The sequence below is a fragment of the Arachis hypogaea genome, chromosome 7, assembly GCF_003086295.3.
Source record: "Arachis hypogaea cultivar Tifrunner chromosome 7, arahy.Tifrunner.gnm2.J5K5, whole genome shotgun sequence".
NCBI lineage: Eukaryota > Viridiplantae > Streptophyta > Magnoliopsida > Fabales > Fabaceae > Arachis > Arachis hypogaea.
In genome coordinates this window covers 68,849,650-68,868,923 of record NC_092042.1, presented here as the reverse complement: position 1 = coordinate 68,868,923, position 19,274 = coordinate 68,849,650, and positions in this window count along the sequence as shown.

Below are 19,274 nucleotides of genomic sequence, written 5' to 3'. Positions count from 1 at the left end.
TCTTCACACCCAGCCTGATTGAGCATCGAGGACGATGCTATTATATAAGTGTGGGGAGGTCGCCATCTCTGGCGAACTTTATTTTGGTGAACTACCTTCAGACCCTTTATCCTAGTCTATTTTATTTTATCTTGTTTAACTTTCAGTACTTGCACATTTTCTTTTACTGTATTTCTGATTACTTTATTACATTTTACATTTTGGGCTGTATATATATATCTTAGATATTTAGCTTAATTTGCACTCTTAGTTTATTAGTTGTGATATAGAAAATATGGATTATTTAGTTTAGTTTACCCTTTTAGCATATGATAATTTGGTTTAATTGAGAATAAAGAGTAAACTAGAAACTTTAATTTTTCAGAATCATAACAATCCACACACCATATATATATATATAGCAATAAATGTTGGTAAATTGACAACATTTTTCAAGGAAAATACTTATTTTTATAAGAGCCATTCAAAGATTCACATTGAGTTGAATGGAAACTCTTAATTTCTACTTGCATGATATACATAACTGATATATGATTTTTGAGCCAAAGAACACACAACCCGTGAGTTTTTTAGCTTAATTGCATGGTTATATTATTTAACCATAGCTTTCATTCATGTGTGTTTCTCCCTTCTTCTCTATACTTACAGACTTTACTTTGTTTCATTCTATATGTCCAATATTCAATGTATTTACATGCATGCATATGATTGAGGCTATTATTTATTTTTGCTCACTTATCCCAAATAGCCTACCCTTTTAAATCACCGTTGTTAGCCACCTTGAGCCTTTGTATCCCCATTTATTTTGAATTTTATCACATCACTAGCCTTAAGCAGAAAAATAAATTAAAAATCCCAAATTAGATTTTTGGTTAGTTTAAGATAGAGATTGTGTATCAATTAAGTGTGAGGAACTGTGGGAACTTGGGTTGATAGGAAGGTATTGAATTGGTAAATTATTTGAAATTTGGGCGCATACTCATATGAGACCAAAATAATTAAAATACTATGTGTATTGATATGTTGTATTTATTTTTCAAAAATAAATAAATAAATAAATAAATAAATAAATAAGTATTCCGATGATTAATTAAATAAATAAGGGGACAAAATTATCCCAATAATAAATTTAGTGAAAGATCACCGCACATGTGATAAATTCTAAAATAAGTTGGTACATGAGTATGTGATACAAAAGTGAGAAAATTGGGTAGCTATGCATAATTTTAAAAATTGTATAAAGTATGTATATGTTAGGTGAGATCTTAGATTAATCAAGGATTCAATTTATAGCTCACTTAGCCTTATATATACACCCTCACCTTTACCTTAGCCCCATTACAACCTTGAAAAGACCTCATGATGTTTGCATGTGTACATTAAATATTTGTTGATTGGTTAGATGAAGAACCAAGTTTTAGAAAGCATGACTAGAGAAGAGTAGAGTGATTAACCCTAAACACTGAGTGATTAGAGTGTAAACACAATCCAGTGAGGGTTCAATAGCTCAATTCCATATATCCATGTTTAATCATTGCTTGTCTTGCAAGTTTATGAATTCTTTTGATTAGCTCAACTTAATTGTGAATATATTTTAATATGGTTCAACCTTTGTTGTGCATATATGATTCCTTGAAAAAATTGACTTAATTTGACCACATGTAAGCTCTATGAGTATATAAGTGGATAGTAATTAGAATTACATGATTCATTCAGGTAGCTTGCATTTAGATAGATTGCATTGCATAGATCCCACCATTCTACCTTCACTCCTTTATAGTTTCTCCTGGATTAAGCATGAGGACATGCTAATGTTTAAGTGTAGGGAGGTTGATAAACCACTATTTTATGATTTATATTATGCCCAATTGAGTGGTTTCTATCAAGTCTTTGCTCACTTATTCATATAAATTGCATGATTTTACAATTCCTTCCTTACTCCTTAATATATGTGAAAATATGTTTCCTAGACCATAAAGTTATTAATTTTAATTATCCTTTATTACCATTCAATGCCGTGATCAATGCGTTGAGTATTTCCAAGCTTTATAGGCAGGAATGGCTTAGAGGACAGAAAGAAAACATGCAAAAGTGGAAGGAACACGTGAAAATGAAGTTTTAACAGAAATCGCAGCGACGCGCACGCATGGACGACGTAGACGTGTGACACGCGCAGAACCCAAGCGATGCGCACGCATGGACGACGCGAACGCATGCCTAAAGCACAAGCGACGCGTACGCGTGACTGACGCGTACGCGTGACAAGAAAAACTTCCAAATGACGCGCACACGTGACCCACGCGCACGCGTGATGGACGCCCCGTGCAGAAAATTGCAGAAAATGTCCCCAGCGATTTCTAGACTTCTTTTCAGCCCAAATCCAAGCCCAGAGAACACAGATTAGAGACTATAAAGTGGGGGAATGCATCCATTCAAAAAAGACATTGACACAACATTCATAATTCACAATTTTAGTTTTAGATGTAGTTTTTCTAGAGAAAGAGGCTCTCTCCTCTCTCTTAGAATTTAGGATTTAAGATTTCTATTAGTTTTAGGCTATTTCTTCTTCATTCCAGGTTCAATGTTCCTTTAATTTATTGTCTCTTCTACTTTTATTTATTCTATTACTTTAATTGTTTATTTTCCCAATTTGGTTTATGAACTCCATGTTAGGATTGATTTTCTTATTTAATACACATTGAGGTATTTTAGATTTATGATTGCTTTCTTTTATTTATGATATAAATAATTTGGATTTTTCTCCTCCTTTTTGGCTTTGGTTGAGTAAGTGGTGACACTTGAGTTATCAAACTCAGCTGTTGACTGAAAATTGGAATTTGCTTATTGATTTGGATCCCTCTAAAGCTAGTCTTTCCACAGGAGTTGACTAGGACTTGAGGAATCAAATTGATTGGTCCACTTGACTTTCCTTTATTTAGTAAGGGTTAACTAAGTGGGAGCAATAAACAATTCTCATCACAATTGATAAGGATAACTAGGATGGGATTTCCAGTTCTCATGCCTTGCCAAGAGCTTTTCTAATTATTAATTTATTTTTCTTGTCATTTAAATTACTTATTCCTTATTTCAAAAAAACCCAAAATATACTTTTTCCATAACCAATAATAAATCATACTTTTCTGCAATTCCTTGAGAGACGACCCGAGGTTTAAATACTTCGGTTATAAATTTTGTTAGGTTTTGTTACTTGTGACAACCAAAACTTTTGTACGAAAGGACTCTCTATTGGTTTAGAAACTATACTTACAACGTGATTATTTTTGTGAAATTCTTCACCGGCAAAAGTCCGATCGTCAATAAGTGACATCGAATCAACTAGGTTTAGTTCTTAAGAATTGTATCGCTTTTAAATCAGTGACACACCTCACCTCTTATCATAATCAATTGATAAAAAATTTTCATCCTAAAAAATTTATGAGATATTAAAAGTTGCATAGTTTTGACTTGTTATAAAGCATGAGGAAAAGGTATAATAAGGTCCAAAAGTTACTAGTCAAGTTTGATAGGTTCGTGTTAAAATGATGTGGCTGGCATGCACACACTCTTGTTCCCAACTCATTCATCACTCTGTTTCAAGTTCATTTAAAAATTCGACATCATGACTAACACCTCATCTTATAATTAAAGCCCTTTTAACTTCTACTCTTTTCAAACTTTCTTCTCAATCCATCAATCTTCTCAGAACATTACAACTCAATAATCTCTTCATTCTCTCATCACTTTCCAATAAGTTTCTAAGAAACGGCTATCTCTTTAACTTTAGATCCACAAATCTTCAAACCTCAAACAAAAATACTTCCAGTTTCATTACGTTCATCAACAATAATTTATCAATATTTTCAAGGCAATTAATTTAGGATTTCACATAACATTATATAATGGTTATTTAAAATCCATACATTACTCACCCATAAAATTCTTGTGAAATAACCATATTTAATCCTTTGATTTCCAAACAAAAACAATATGATTAATTAAGATTCAACTGTTGGAATAAATTAATTTTAATAACCCAGATCATCCATATTGAATCACCAAAAATATAACACAATACAAAAGCGTACCTGAATTCATAAGAGTCAGAAATTGGTGGAAGAATTTGGATCTTGTGGTTCTTTCGATCTTCCTCAACCAAAGCCTTCTGTATTCCTAGGTGGCTGAACTGCAACTCTTTTGATGGGAAAAGAGCAACAAAGGCGGCTTTGGTATATTGGGGAGCGAAACCCTGAAGGTCTATTTATATTTGAGCATGACACCCATTAAACCCTAAAGCCCAAATAAAATAGTATCTAAAGCCCAAAAGATAATATATCTAAAATTCAAAAAGATAATTATCTAAAGAACAAAAGATAATATCCAGTTTTATTCTCATTTAATTCCAAATCAAAAGTAATAATGACTTATTCAATTAGCATTTATAACAATAAATGAGATCACTATTATATAAGTCATTTAATTTGAAATAGCATAGTTTGTGATTATAATTAATATATGTATTGCCCACAAACAAATTAGGAAATTGAAATAATTTCCTAACAATCTCCCACTTGGGCTATACATATATTCTTTCTTGACATAATCACATCTTATAAACTTTATGCGCACATCTGAATGCTATTTCTATCATTACTTTAACAATCTGGTCCGTCTCATACATTAGATATGGAACTACCGCAGCTTTTATCACATTAAATGCCGTGACTAAACCACGCCAATCACCATCCTAATATACTTAATGACATAGATCAAATTTGGATGAGTAATATGGAAATTACATGCCAAGTGATCTCATGCATGTCTATTTCCAGCTGGTCCAACTTTATTGAGATCAAACACAATACAAATATTGCAAAATGAACATTTCACATAACATGAAATAAACCATCAACTTAATTCTGCAGAAAAATAATTTAATATCTGTCATAGGACATATAGCATAAAATAAACTCCCACTAAACTAAGGCATCACAAATATTGACACCCATTCGAACAGTGTGCTCATGAAAGACTTTAGGGGTTAATCCCTTGGTTATTGAGTCTGCTAGCATATACTCTGTTCCTATATGTCCTATGGAAATCTGTTTTTCTTAAACTTTCTCCTTGACAACTAAGAACTTGATGTCTGTATGCTTCGATTTTGTCAAGCTCTTATTGTTGTTGGAGTATAATACTGCTAACTTATTGTCACAAAATATCTTTAATGGCCTTTCAATGTTATCTACTATATGAAGCTCAATGACAAAGTTTCGCAATCATATGCCATGAAATCAGAATTAGAGTACCTAATGATCTCCAAAATTTTTTGATCTCCGATAAATAAGCATGTAATCCTTTGTTCTCTTTAGATAATGCATTACGCATTTAACAGCTATCCAATGATCCATGCCCGAATTGCTCAAGTATTTACCCAACACTCCCACATTAAATGATATATCAAAACATGTGCAGCCTTGAGCATACATTAAACTCCCTAGTGCTGATGCATAAGGTTTATCATGTATTGCTGTCCTCTCAAGATCATTTTGGGACATTGCTTGAGACTGAACTTGTCTCCTTTAGTTACGGGTGTGTCTATTGGTCTACATCTTTCCATGCCATGTCTACTTAAAATCTTTTCGATATAGTTCTTTTGTGATCATCCAAGAATACCTTGAGAGTGATCTCTTAGTATCTCAATTCCTAATACAAAAGAGACATCACCAAAATCTTTCATTTCGAATTTGTTCGATAGAAATTTCATAGTTTCATGTAACAAGCCTATATCGTTACTGGCAAGTAAAACATCATCAACATGTAAGACCAAAAAGATGTATTTACTCCCACTGAACTTGCGGTATACACATTTATCTATAATATTTACCTTAAAACCATATGAGGTAATAACTTGATGAAACTCGTGATACCATTAACGGGAAGTGATAAACCACTATTTCATGGCTTATTTTGTGCTCAATTGAGTGGATTTTATCAACTCTTTACCCACTTATTCATACTATTCGTATGTTTTACATTTGCCTTCCTAATTATGTACTTTGATTGAAAACATGCTTCTTTGATCTTATATTTGCTTATTATTAATCCTCTCTTATTACCATTAGATGCCTTGATATGTGTGTTAAGTGTTTTCAGAGATTATAAGGCAGGAATGGCTCAGAGGATGGAAAGGAAGCATGCAAAAATGGAAGGAATACAATAAGTTGGAGAAATTGCTAAGCTGTCCAGCCTGACCTCTTCGCACTCAAACGGCTATAACTTTAGCTACAGAGGTCCAAACGACGCGGTTCCAGTTGCGTTGGAAAGCTAACATCCGGGGCTTCGATTTGATATATAATTTGCCATAGCTGCCCTGACGCCAGGCGACGCGAATGCGTGAGTCACGCGGACGCGTGACCTGGCAGGAACGCAACCCGCGCGGCCGCGTGAGCCATGCGGCCGCATCACTTTTCCGCGACCTGTACGGACCAGAAAGCACTGGAAGTGATTTCTGGACTGTTTCTGACCCAGTTTTTGGCCCAGAGGACACAGATTAGAGGCTATAAAGTGGGAGAATGCATCCATTCATAATCAGGCACTCATAATTCTCTTCTCATGATTTAGATTAGTTTTGAGAGGGGTTCTCTCCTCTCTCTCTTAGGATTTAGGATTTCTCTTAGTTTTAGGAGTGACTCTCAATCCCAGGTTCTTTATTTTTATTTATTTTTCCAATTAAATTTATGAACTCTTTCATGTTATGATTTTCTTTGAATTAATATTATTTGAGATATTTCAGTTATTATTGCTTTCTTTTAATTACATGATTATTGCTTCCCATCTGAAGGCATTTTTATTTGACCAGTTTCAATTTTCTTTCCTTTTGGCTTTGGTTAAATAATTGGTGACTCTAGAGTTATCAAACTCATTGTTGATTGAAAATTGGAATTCATCCACTTAACTTACCTTCATAGTTAGAGGTTAACAAAGTGGGAGAAAAATCCAATTCTCATCACAATTGATAAGGATAACTAGGAAAGGACCTCCAGTTCTTATACCTTGCCAAAGGTTTATTTTACAGCTATTATTATTTTATTTTACTTGTCATATAATATATTCGCACCTTACTTCCAAAACCCCAATTTTACCTTTTTCATAGCCAATAATAAGAACATACCTCCCTGCAATTCCTTGAGAAGACGACCCGAGGTTTGAATACTTCGGTTATCAATTTTAAAGGGGTTTGTTACTTGTGACAACCAAAACGTTTGTACGAAGGGATTTTTGTCGGTTTAGAGACTATATCTACAACGTGACTATTTTATGAAATTCTTTACTGGCAAAAATCCTAACGTCAAAATGGCGCCGTTGCCGGGGAATTGCAAACGTGTGCCTTATTATTGGTTATTGTAAATATTTTTCTAAAAAAAATATTTTTCTTTTACTTGTTTATTTGTTTCTCCTTTTTCTCCCTTATTTCTGATAACTACTATGAATTCTCACCCCTCTCGCTTTGAGTTTGGTTCTAACTTTGTTGAAGGAAATAGAAACCACAGCAGGAATATGCATCAAGGTCAGACCAATCAAGGATGGATGGAGCCAAGAGGATCTAATCAACCCTTTAGGCAACAGCACCATCCTAGATATCATGGACAAAGACCAGGCTACAATGCATCCCAAGCTGATAGATATGGTGGACCACCTTGTAGCTACCAACAAGCCCCACCCTATGCTCAGAGATCATCCTTTCAACACAACCTCAACCCACCATACTCACAAGCCCCTTTCCACCATTCACCATCATATGACCCTAACCCTCAACCACCATACCAACCACCTTATGAGCCATATGAACCATATATAGAACCACCCTAATTCCAACCTAATTACTCACAAGAACCACCACTTCAATATTCACCATCTCCATATCCATCAATCCAAGAGCATTATGATCCTATTTATGAAAACCAAGTGCATCAAGAGGCAAAGGATCGTCTCAAGGAAACAATGGATCGATTTCAGGCAACCACTCAACAACTGGAGCAAGTATTAATTCAATGGGCTTCTAGACGCTTAAATACACAAGGACCAGCTACAGCCCCATGTGGACAGTCTAGTGAAGAGCATAGCATGAAGGAGATACCAGAAACCCCAGTGAACAAGACAGAGAATGAATTCGTACTAGAACAAGTAGAAGAAGCTGTCATTGTTCAAGAAGAAGAAGAAGTGGTTGAAGACTTAGGAGATGCAGAACCTCCATGGGAAAGTCAAGACATCGAGCCTCCTTCCAAGACGGTTGAAATTGATGCTGAGGAGGGTGTACAACTTCCAATGCATATCACAGTTGAAGACTTGGAAGAAGTTGATCAAGGGATGGAGATTCAAGAAGAAGAAGCACAACCTCCCATGCCCTTGGAAAGCAATGAAAAGGAGATTGAATTGAAAGAGAGCTACCAAGAGGAAGAGGTTGAAATTGAAGAAGTTTGCAAAGAGGTGGTAATTATCAGAGAAGAGCACAAGGGAGTGGAGCTTGCAATTTCAATAAAGATACCTCCCCCTAAGTCGCCATCATCCTTCACAACATTCAAGTGGGTAGAATTCATATCCCATAGCTTTCTAATCCCACTTGAATATGGGCTACTGGAGACGGATGGTCAACTTAGAGCTCTTTGCGGCATTAAGAGTAAAAGGGAGATGGTCAGTGGTAAGAATTGTCCTGCAATGTTCATCATGGTTGGAAGCTTTAAGCTTAAACGTAAAGGTTGGTATAGAGCTCAACTGAATGGGTCTAGGAAGCTGTTTGGCCGCTTTAGTGAGAATTCAGATTGCTTGCTACCCGGATGGAATCATGATAATCAACACGAAGACGGGTGTAAAAGCAAGATTTGGGATCCTGGAATCTGTTCTGACATCCAACAACCCGAGAGCCTAAGAATCTTTTTAAAGCTGCTCAAGGGTTTTACATGCCTAGTTTGGGACCCCGGAGGTTACTGGAATCACAAACACTGGTGGAGATTCCTGGATGAGTTCAAGCATAAGCCACCATAACAGGAAGCTCATCAAATGCCCAACTTAAGGACTTTAACTAAAAGTGCTAGGTGGGAGACAACCCACCATGGTATGATCGTCCTTTTTCATTTTTATTTAATTTTATTTGTTTTTGAATTTTATTTTATTTTGTTATATTGAACCTGGAGTTTTGCATCACATTCATATTAACACTGCATTCTGCATTTTTCAGATTATAAAAAAAAAACGAGCACGCGACGCGACCGCATCAGCGACGCGTCCGCGTCGCAAGGAGATGGGAGACAATATTAATATGAACAGAGAGTTTCGCAGGAGCAGGGCTGGAGGCACGCTATTAGCACAAATTGACTCCACGCGAACGCATCAACCACGCGTCCGCGTCATTTGGAAAAATAGCCTCCCACGCGACCGCGTCGCCCACGCGGCCGCGTGACCTGAAATCGGCGTAAAAAGGGTGTATGGCCGAAAGTTGAGCTGGAATTGGGCTTGGCCCGTGCTAGCAGCACAAGCCCTCCCACGCGAACGCGTCACCCACGCGTCCACGTCATATTGGAAATAAGGCTACCCGCGCGATCGCGTCGACCACGCGACCGCGTCACCCTGGATTTTGGCAATACCAAGTTTCGAACAGAGAGTGGTGCGACCGCGAGGCTGCACTCGCGCCACTATCACAAATCGAGTCACGCGATCGCGTGCCCCACGCGTCCGCGTCGCCCAACCTTATCACACACCACGCGACCGCGTCACCCACGCGACCGCGTCGCCAGCGTCGCACAACCTATCCAGATTATGCCAATTTTCTTATCTTTTCTCTTCTAATCCTAATTTCTTCCTTCTCTCTCCTTTCTCACTTTCTTTTTCTACTTCTCATTCTTTTTCACTTTCATTTTATTTTATTTAATTTGTTTGCATACTTTCATTCATTGCATTATTTTCATTGGTGTTGGAATTTTATTTGGGCCATTGCTTTTCTATACTTTTGTGGATTATTTGACAATTATATATTACTTTTTTTAAAGGATTGCTTGCATGTTCAAATTTAATACTTTCAAATAGCTTAGTCACCGTGCATGCTATGTGTTTGTGAAAACGCCCGTATGGCATTGTGCACTATTTTTAAGATTTTTTTTAATCTACTACTATAAATGCCTGCTTTTCACAAATTTCCTTTACTATTTTATTAATTAAATATAATTGTTAATACAAACGTTATTGTTAGTTTCTCACGACTAACAATACATTAAAAGCTTTTGATGCTTGATCTATGCTACTCATGCCCTTGCCGGCATGCTAATAAACATCTTGCATCCAATACTCCCTAAGCCTTGCTATATTTCCATTGATGAACTGATCACATGGAATCGCGACCATGTCTTTCATTCACTATTTCTTTTGCTTGGCATGATTATCACTCGTACCGCCCTCCTCTTTGCTCCACCCCTTTGACTTCATGTGCCTTTCTCTTCTCTCTTTTTCAGGCTGGCCACCAAAACGGGTAAAGAGAAAGCCTCTACAAGAGAGCACCAGCTGAGGAACCACAACCCCCGTCCACCTGCACATCTCAGCATGCACCGAGGACGGTGCAATCTTTAAGTGTGGGGAGGTCGATACCGATCTCCATGGGTTAGTACTTTCTTGTCTCAACACCAATGTTTATATTTTCTTTGTAGATTAGTTGTTGCATTTGCATGTTTAATTGTTTTTGTGCATATTTTACTACTTGGTTAAAGTAATATTCTTCTTTTTCAAGAAATTTTTATAGTATTTCACTAATTTGAATAAAACTTTTTGAAAAACTTGTTTGAAGAAATATTATTTTGGAACATAGTTTAGAGCTCGAGCACACAAAACCTGTGAGATTTCTGAGCCTATTTGAATTGGTTGCATTTTATCAACCAAAAAATTTTGTTTTAGTGTGTATTTTTCTCTCTAAAATTGTGATCTTTGTCTTGCTTAATTCTATATTTCCATAATTTGATGTATGCATGCACTTATATGATTGAGGCATTTGTTCCACTTAGCTTACATACCCACATGGCCTTACCTTTCATTATCCTTTGCAAACCAATTTGAGCCTATTTTACCCCTTTGTTCTTTACTTTATCACATCATTAACTCTAAGCAAAAAACAATAATGTCCTTAATTTGAATCCTTAGTTAGCTTAGACTAATGAGAGTGCTCATAAATTAAGTGTGGGAAAAGTGGGTTTGGAAACAATTGGTTTGAGAATAGAGTATGTTAGAATTTTCTGAAAATGTGAAAGAATGTTGAAAATATGTTCATACATTCAATACTTTAAACATATGCATTGAAAAAAAAGGAGAAAAAGAAAAGAAAAAGAGCAAATAATAAAAGGGGACAAAATGCCCCAAGGTAAGTGGTGAAAGCAATGCATATGAGTTGTACTTGAAATTAGAATGTATGAATATGTGGAAAACATGGTTAATGGATGGTTAGATGTTGTATTGTGATTACATGGATTGTTTAAGTTAGGTGGGAAAGTTTAAGTTAATTAAGGATTCAGATTTTAGTCCACTTGGCCAAATACAATCCTACCTTGACCCTAACCCCATTACAACCCTTAAAAGACCTCTTGATATGTGTATTTATGCATTAAATTTATGTTGATTGTTAGATGAAGAGCAAGCCTTAGAAAGCAAGGTTAGTAGAGAATTGAGAGAATCGAACCTAAAACACTTGAGTGATTAGAGTGATATACACTACTAAGTGAGGGTTCGATGCTCGATTCTTTGTTCCCGGCTTTCATGAGTTATTTTCTTCTACAAGTCTATTTGTACTTCATTTTTATGATTTGAATTAGTGAAATCCAGTTCATATTTATTCTTGGGGATTTATTTGCTTTTAACCAAGTAGGTAGAAGCATTTTGCATTTAGTTGCATTCATAGGTTGCATCTCATACATTCTATCATTCCTCTTCATCTCTTTATAGTTTCTCCTGAGCTTAGCATGAGGACATGCTATTGTTTAAGTGTGGGGAGGTTGATAAACCACTATTTCATGGCTTATTTTGTGCTCAATTGAGTGGATTTTATCAACTCTTTACCCACTTATTCATACTATTCGCATGTTTTACATTTGCCTTTCTAATTATGTACTTTGATTGAAAACATGCTTCTTTGATCTTTTATTTGCTTATTATTAATCCTCTCTTATTACCATTAGATGCCTTGATATGTGTGTTAAGTTTTTCAGAGATTATAAGGCAGGAATGGCTCAGAGGATGGAAAGGAAGCATGCAAAAATGGAAGGAATACAATAAGTTGGAGAAATTGCTAAGCTGTCCAGCCTGACCTCTGCGCACTCAAACGGCTATAACTTTTGCTATAGAGGTCCAAACGACGCGGTTTCAAGTGCGTTGAAAAGCTAACGTCCGGGGCTTCGATTTGATATATAATTTGCCATAGCTGCCCTGACGCCAGGCGACGTGAACGCGTGACCTGGCAGGAACGCAACCCGCGTGGCCGCGTGAGCCATGCGGCCGCGTCACTTTTCCGCGACCTGTACGGACCAGAAAGCGCTGGAAGTGATTTCTAGACTGTTTTTGACCCAGTTTTCGGCCCAGAGGACACAGATTAGAGGCTATAAAGTGGGGGAATGCATCCATTCATAATCAGGCACTCATAATTCACTTCTCATGATTTAGATTAGTTTTGAGAGGGGTTCTCTCCTCTCTCTCTTAGGATTTAGGATTTCTCTTAGTTTTAGGAGTGACTCTCAATCCCAGGTTCTTTATTTTTATTTATTTTTCCAATTAAATTTATGAACTCTTTCATGTTATGATTTTCTTTGAATTAATATTATTTAAGATATTTCAGTTATTATTGCTTTCTTTTAATTACATGATTATTGCTTCCCATCTGAAGGCATTTTTATTTGAGCAGTTTCAATTTTCTTTCCTTTTGGCTTTGGTTAAATAATTGGTGACTCTTGAGTTATCAAACTCATTGTTGATTGAAAATTGGAATTCATCCACTTAACTTACCTTCATAGTTAGAGGTTAACAAAGTGGGAGAAAAATCCAATTCTCATCACAATTGATAAGGATAATTAGGAAAGGACCTCCAGTTCTTATACCTTGCCAAAGGTTTATTTTACAGCTATTATTATTTTATTTTACTTGTCATATAATATATTCGCACCTTACTTCCAAAACCCCAATTTTACCTTTTTCATAGCCAATAATAAGAACATACCTCCCTGCAATTCCTTGAGAAGACGACCCGAGGTTTGAATACTTCGGTTATCAATTTTAAAGGGGTTTGTTACTTGTGACAACCAAAACGTTTGTACGAAGGGATTTTTGTCGGTTTAGAGACTATATCTACAACGCGACTGTTTTTATGAAATTCTTTACTGGCAAAAATCCTAACGTCAGGAAGTGATGAGCGGATAATTTATACGCTTTTTGGCATTGTTTTCATATAGTTTTTAGTAAGTTTAAGCTACTTTTAGGGATGTTTTCACTAGTTTTGATGTTAAATTCACATTTCTGGACTTTACTATGAGTTTGTGTGTTTTTCTGTGATTTCAGGTAAATTCTGACTGAAATTGAGGGATTTGAGCAAAACTCTGAAGAAGGCTAACAAAAGGACTGCTGATGCTGTTGGATTCTGACCTCCCTGCACTCGAAATGGATTTTCTGGAGCTACAGAACTCCAATTGGCGCTCTCAACGGCGTTGGAAAGTAGACATCCAGAGCTTTCCAGCAATATATAATAGTCCATACTTTATTCGAAGATTGACGACGTAACTTGGCGTTGAACGCCAAGTACACGCTGCTGTCTGGAGTTAAACGCCAGAAAAACGTCATGATCCGGAGTTGAACGCCCAAAACACGTCATAACTCGAAGTTCAACGCCAAGATATGCCTTAGCTCGTGGAATGATCAAGCTCAGCCCAAGCACACACCAAGTGGGCCCCGGAAGTGGATTTATGCATCAATTACTTACTCATGTAAACCCTAGTAGCTAGTCTAGTATATATAGGACATTTATCTATTGTATTAGACATCTTTGATCTCAGTTTTGTTTTATTCTTCATCTTAGGGGATCATTGATCACGTTAGAGAGGGCTGGCCATTCGGCCATGCCTGAACTCTTTGCTTATGTATTTTCAACGGTGGAGTTTCTGCACACCATAGATTAAGGGTGTGGAGCTCTGCTGTACCTCAAGTATTAATGAAATTCTATCTTCTTTTATTCAATTCTCTTTTATTCTTATTCCAAGATATTCATTCGTACCCAAGAACATGATGAATGTGATGAGTCAGATTACCCTCATTATCATTCTCAATTATGAACGCGAGTGATTGACAACCACTTACGTTCTACATGCAACAGAGCTTGAATGCGTATCTCTTAGATTCCCCAACAGAATCTTCGTGGTATAAGTTAGATAGTTGGCGGCATTCATCTGGATCCGGAAAGTCCAACCTTGTCTGTGGTGTTCCGAGTAGGATCCTGGGAGTCCGGAAAGTCCAACCTTGTCTGTGGTGTTCCGAGTAGGATTCCGATCATGAATGACCGTGACGTGCTTCAAACTTTAACCTGCTGGGCGTTAGTGACAGACGCAAAAGAGGGATTCTATTCCAGTAGGAGCGGGAACCAACCGGTGATTAGCCGTACGGTGACAGAGTGCGTTAGCATAGTTTTCACTGCGAGGATGGGATGTAGCCATCAGCCATGGGTGATGCCTCCAGACTGGTTAGCTGTGCGAGTGACAGCCGCACAGGTTATTTCCCCGTGAGGAATGAAAGTAGCCACAGTTGATGGTGAACCCCTATACAAAGCTTGCCATGGAAAGGAGTAAGAAGGATTGAGTAGAAGCAGTAGGAGAGCAGGCGTCCTTGGGCTCTACAGCAACTCCATCCGCTTATCTGAAATTCCTACCAATGAATCTGCATAAGTCTTCTATCCCTTTTATTATTCCTTTTTATTTATTATAATTACAATTTCTCTTTTTTCTGCCTGACTGAGATTTGCAAGGTGACCATAGCTTGCTTCATACCAACAATCTCTGTGGATTCGACCCTTACTCACGTAAGGTTATTACTTGGACGACCCAGTACACTTGCTGGTAGTTGAACGAGATTGTGAAGGAAATAAACAATGCCCTCAGAGTATACATCCTTTATAAACAAAAGAACAAGTGATCACAATTTCGTCCACCAAGTTTTTGGCGCCGTTGCCGGGGATTGTTCGAGTATGGACAACTGACGGTTCATCTTGTTGCTCAGATTAGGTAATTTTCTTCTCAAAAATCTTTTTCAAAAATTTTTTCTTTTATTTTTCGTTTTTCTAAACTTTGTTTTCGAAAAAAATCAATAAAAATACAAAAAAATTAGAAAATCATAAAAATCAAAAATAATTTGTGTTTCTTGTTTGAGTATTGTGTTAATTTTTAAGTTTGGTGTCAATTGCATGCTTTTAAAATTTTTCTTGCATTTTTTCGAAAATCCCATGCATTCATAGTGTTCTTCATGATCTTCAAGTTGTTCTTGATAAGTCTTCTTGTTTGATCTTGATGATTTCTTGTTTTGTGTTGTTTGTTGTTTTTCATGTGCATTTTTGCATTCATATTTTCCAAGCATTAAAAATTTCTAAGTTTGGTGTCTTGCATGTTTTCTTTGCATCAAAATTTTTCAAAATTATGTTCTTGATGTTCATCATGATCTTCAAAGTGTTCTTGGTGTTCATCTTGACATTCATAGCATTCTTGCATGCATCTTGTGTCTTGATCCAAAATTTTCATGTTTTGGGTCATTTTTGTGTTTTTCTTCAAAAATTGATTTCAAAAATATCTTTTCCTTATTTTCCTCCAAAATTTCGAAATTTTGGGTTGACTTGGTCAAAAATTTTTCAAAATTAGTGTTTCTTACAAGTCAAGTCAAAATTTCAAATTTTAAAAAAAATCTTATCTTTTCAAAATCTTTTTCAAAAATCATATCTTTTTCATTTTTTTTAGCATTTTCGAAAATTTCAAAATTATTTTTCAAAATATTTTCAAAATCTTTTTCTTATCTTTTTATCCAATTTTCGAAAAATTAGCTAACAATTAATGTGATTGGTTCAAAAATTTGAAGTTTGTTACTTTCTTGTTAAGAAAGGTTCAATCTTTAAGTTCTAGAATCTTATCTTGTAGTTTCTTGTTAGTTAAGTCAATTTTAAAATTAAATCTTTTTCAAAATATCTTTTTCAAATATATCTTTTTATCTTTTATCTTATCTTTTTCAAAATTTGATTTCAAAATATCTTATCTAACTTCTTATCTTCTTATCTTTTTCAAAATCTTTTTCAATCAACTAACCAACTTTTTGTTTGTTTCTTATCTTTTTCAAAACCACCTAACTACTCTTCCCTCTCTAATTTTCGAAAATTCTCCCTCTCTTTTTCAAAAATTCTTTTTGTTTTAAATTTTAATTTTAATCTCATCTTATCTTTAATTTTCGAAAATTACTAACCTCTTTTTCAAAATTATTTTCGAAAATCTTCTTTTCTTTTCTTCTTCTATTTTAATTATTTAATTACTAACACTTCTCTTCACCTCTCCTCATCCAAAAATCCGAATCTCCTTCTTCATTCTTCTACCCCTTTCTTCTTCTACTAACATAAAGGAATCTCTATACTGTGACATAGAGGATTCCTTTTTCTTTTCTTGTTTTCTTCTCTTTCTTATGAGCAGGAACAAGGACAAAGGCACTCTTGTTGAAGCTGATCCAGAACCTGAAAGGACTCTGAAGAGAAAATTAAGAGAAGCTAAATTACAACAATCCAGAAATAACCTTTCAGAAATTTTCGAACAAGAGAAGGAGATGGCCGAAAATAATAATAATAATGCAAGGAGAATGCTTGGTGATTTCACAAAGCCAACATCCAAGTTTGATGGAAGAAGCATCTCCATTCCTGCCATTGGAGCCAATAACTTTGAGCTTAAGCCTCAACTAGTTGCATTAATGCAACAAAACTGCAAGTTTTATGGGCTTCCATCTGAAGATCCCTATCAGTTTTTAACTGAGTTCTTGCAAGTCTGTGACACTGTAAAAACGAATGGAGTTAATCCTGAAGTCTACAGACTCATGCTTTTCCCTTTTGCTGTAAGAGACAGAGCTAGAATATGGTTGGATTCACAACCTAAGGATAGCCTGGACTCCTGGGATAAGCTGGTTACTGCCTTCTTAGATAAATTCTTTCCTCCTCAAAAGCTGAGCAAGCTGAGAGTGGATGTTCAAACCTTCAAACAAAAAGATGGTGAATCCCTCTATGAAGCTTGGGAAAGATACAAGCAGATGACCAAGAGATGTCCATCTGACATGTTTTCAGAATGGACCTTATTAGATATACTCTATTATGGTCTATCTGAATTTTCGAAAATGTCATTGGACCACTCTGCAGGTGGATCTATTCACCTGAAGAAAACGCCTGAAGAGGCACAAGAACTCATTGACATGGTTGCTAACAACCAGTTCATGTACACCTCTGAGAGGAATTCCGTGAATAATGGGGTACCTCAGAAGAAGGGAGTTCTTGAAATTGATGCTCTGAATGCCATACTGGCTCAGAACAAAGTGTTGACTCAACAGGTCAACATGATCTCTCAAAATCTGAATGGATTGCAACATGCATCCAACAGTACTAGAGAGGTAGCTTCTGAAGAAGCTTATGATCCTGAGAACCCTGCCATGGCAGAGGTTAATTGTCTGGGTGAACCATATGGAAATACCTATAACCCATCATGGAGAAATCATCCAAATTTCTCCTGGAAGGATCAACAAAAACCTCAACAAGGTTTTAACAATGGTGGACGCAATAGGCTGAATAATAGTAAGCCATATCCATCATCTTCTCAGCAACAGACAGAGAATGCTGAACAAAATAATTCTAATTTAGCTAATATAGTCTCTGATCTGTCAAAGGCCACTTTCAGTTTCATGAATGAAACAAGATCCTCCATTAGGAATTTGGAGGCACAAGTAGGCCAGCTGAGTAAGAAAGTTATTGAAACTCCTCCCAGTATTCTCCCAAGTAATACAGAAGAGAATCCAAAAGGAGAGTGCAAAGCCATTGACTTAGTCAACATGGCCGAAAGCACAAAGGAGGAGGAGGACGAAAATCCTAGTGAGAAAGAACTCCTGGGACGTCCTCCAAGCAAGAAGGATTTTCCTAATAAGGATCCTGAGGAATCTAAGGCTCACACAGAGACCATAGAGATTCCACTAAATCTCCTTCTGCCATTCATGAGCTCTGACTATTATTCATCCTCTGAAGAGGATGAAGAGGTGACTGGGGAGCAAGTTGCTCAATATCTAGGAGCTATCATGAAGCTGAATGCCAAGCTATTTGGTAATGAGACTTGGGAAAGTGAACCTCCCTTGCTCATTCGTGATTTGGATACTTGGATTCAGGAAACTCTACCTCAAAAGAGACAAGATCCTGGCAAGTTCTTGATACCTTGCACCATTGGCACCATGAGCTTTGAAAAAGCTCTGTGTGATCTTGGGTCAGGGATAAACCTTATGCCACTCTCTGTAATGGAGAAGCTAGGGATCATTGAGGTGCAACCTGCTTTGTTCTCACTGCAATTGGCAGATAAGTCAGTGGGACAAGCTCATGGGATAGTAGAGGACGTGCTTATAAAAGTTGAAGACTTTTACATCCCTGCTGATTTCCTAATCCTAGATACTAGGAAGGAAGATGATGAATGCATCATCCTAGGAAGACCTTTCCTAGCCACAGCAGAAGCTGTGATAGATGTCAACAGAGGAGAGTTAGTCCTTCAATTGAATGGAGAATACCTTGTGTTTCAAGCACATGGCAATCCCTCTGTGACAAAGGAGAATAAGCATGAAGAGCTTCTCTCAGTTCAAGGTCAAGAAGAGCCCACACAGTCAAACTCTAAGTTTGGTGTTGTGAAGCCACAACCAAACTCTAAGTTTGGTGTTCAAACCCCATATCCAAACTCTAAGTTTGGTGTTGGGACTAGACAACATTGACTTGATTGCTCTGTGGCTCCATGAGAGCCACTGTCAAGCTATTGACGTTAAAGAAGCGCTTGTTGGGAGGCAACCCAATTTTATTTATCTAATTTTATTTTATTTTGTTTCTTTGTTATTTTTATGTTTAATTAGGTACATGATCATGAGGAGTCACGAAAAAATCAAAAAAAATTAAAAACAGAGTCAAAAACAGAAGAAAAAATTTTTCACCCTGGAGGACGCACGGGCCGGCGTTCAGC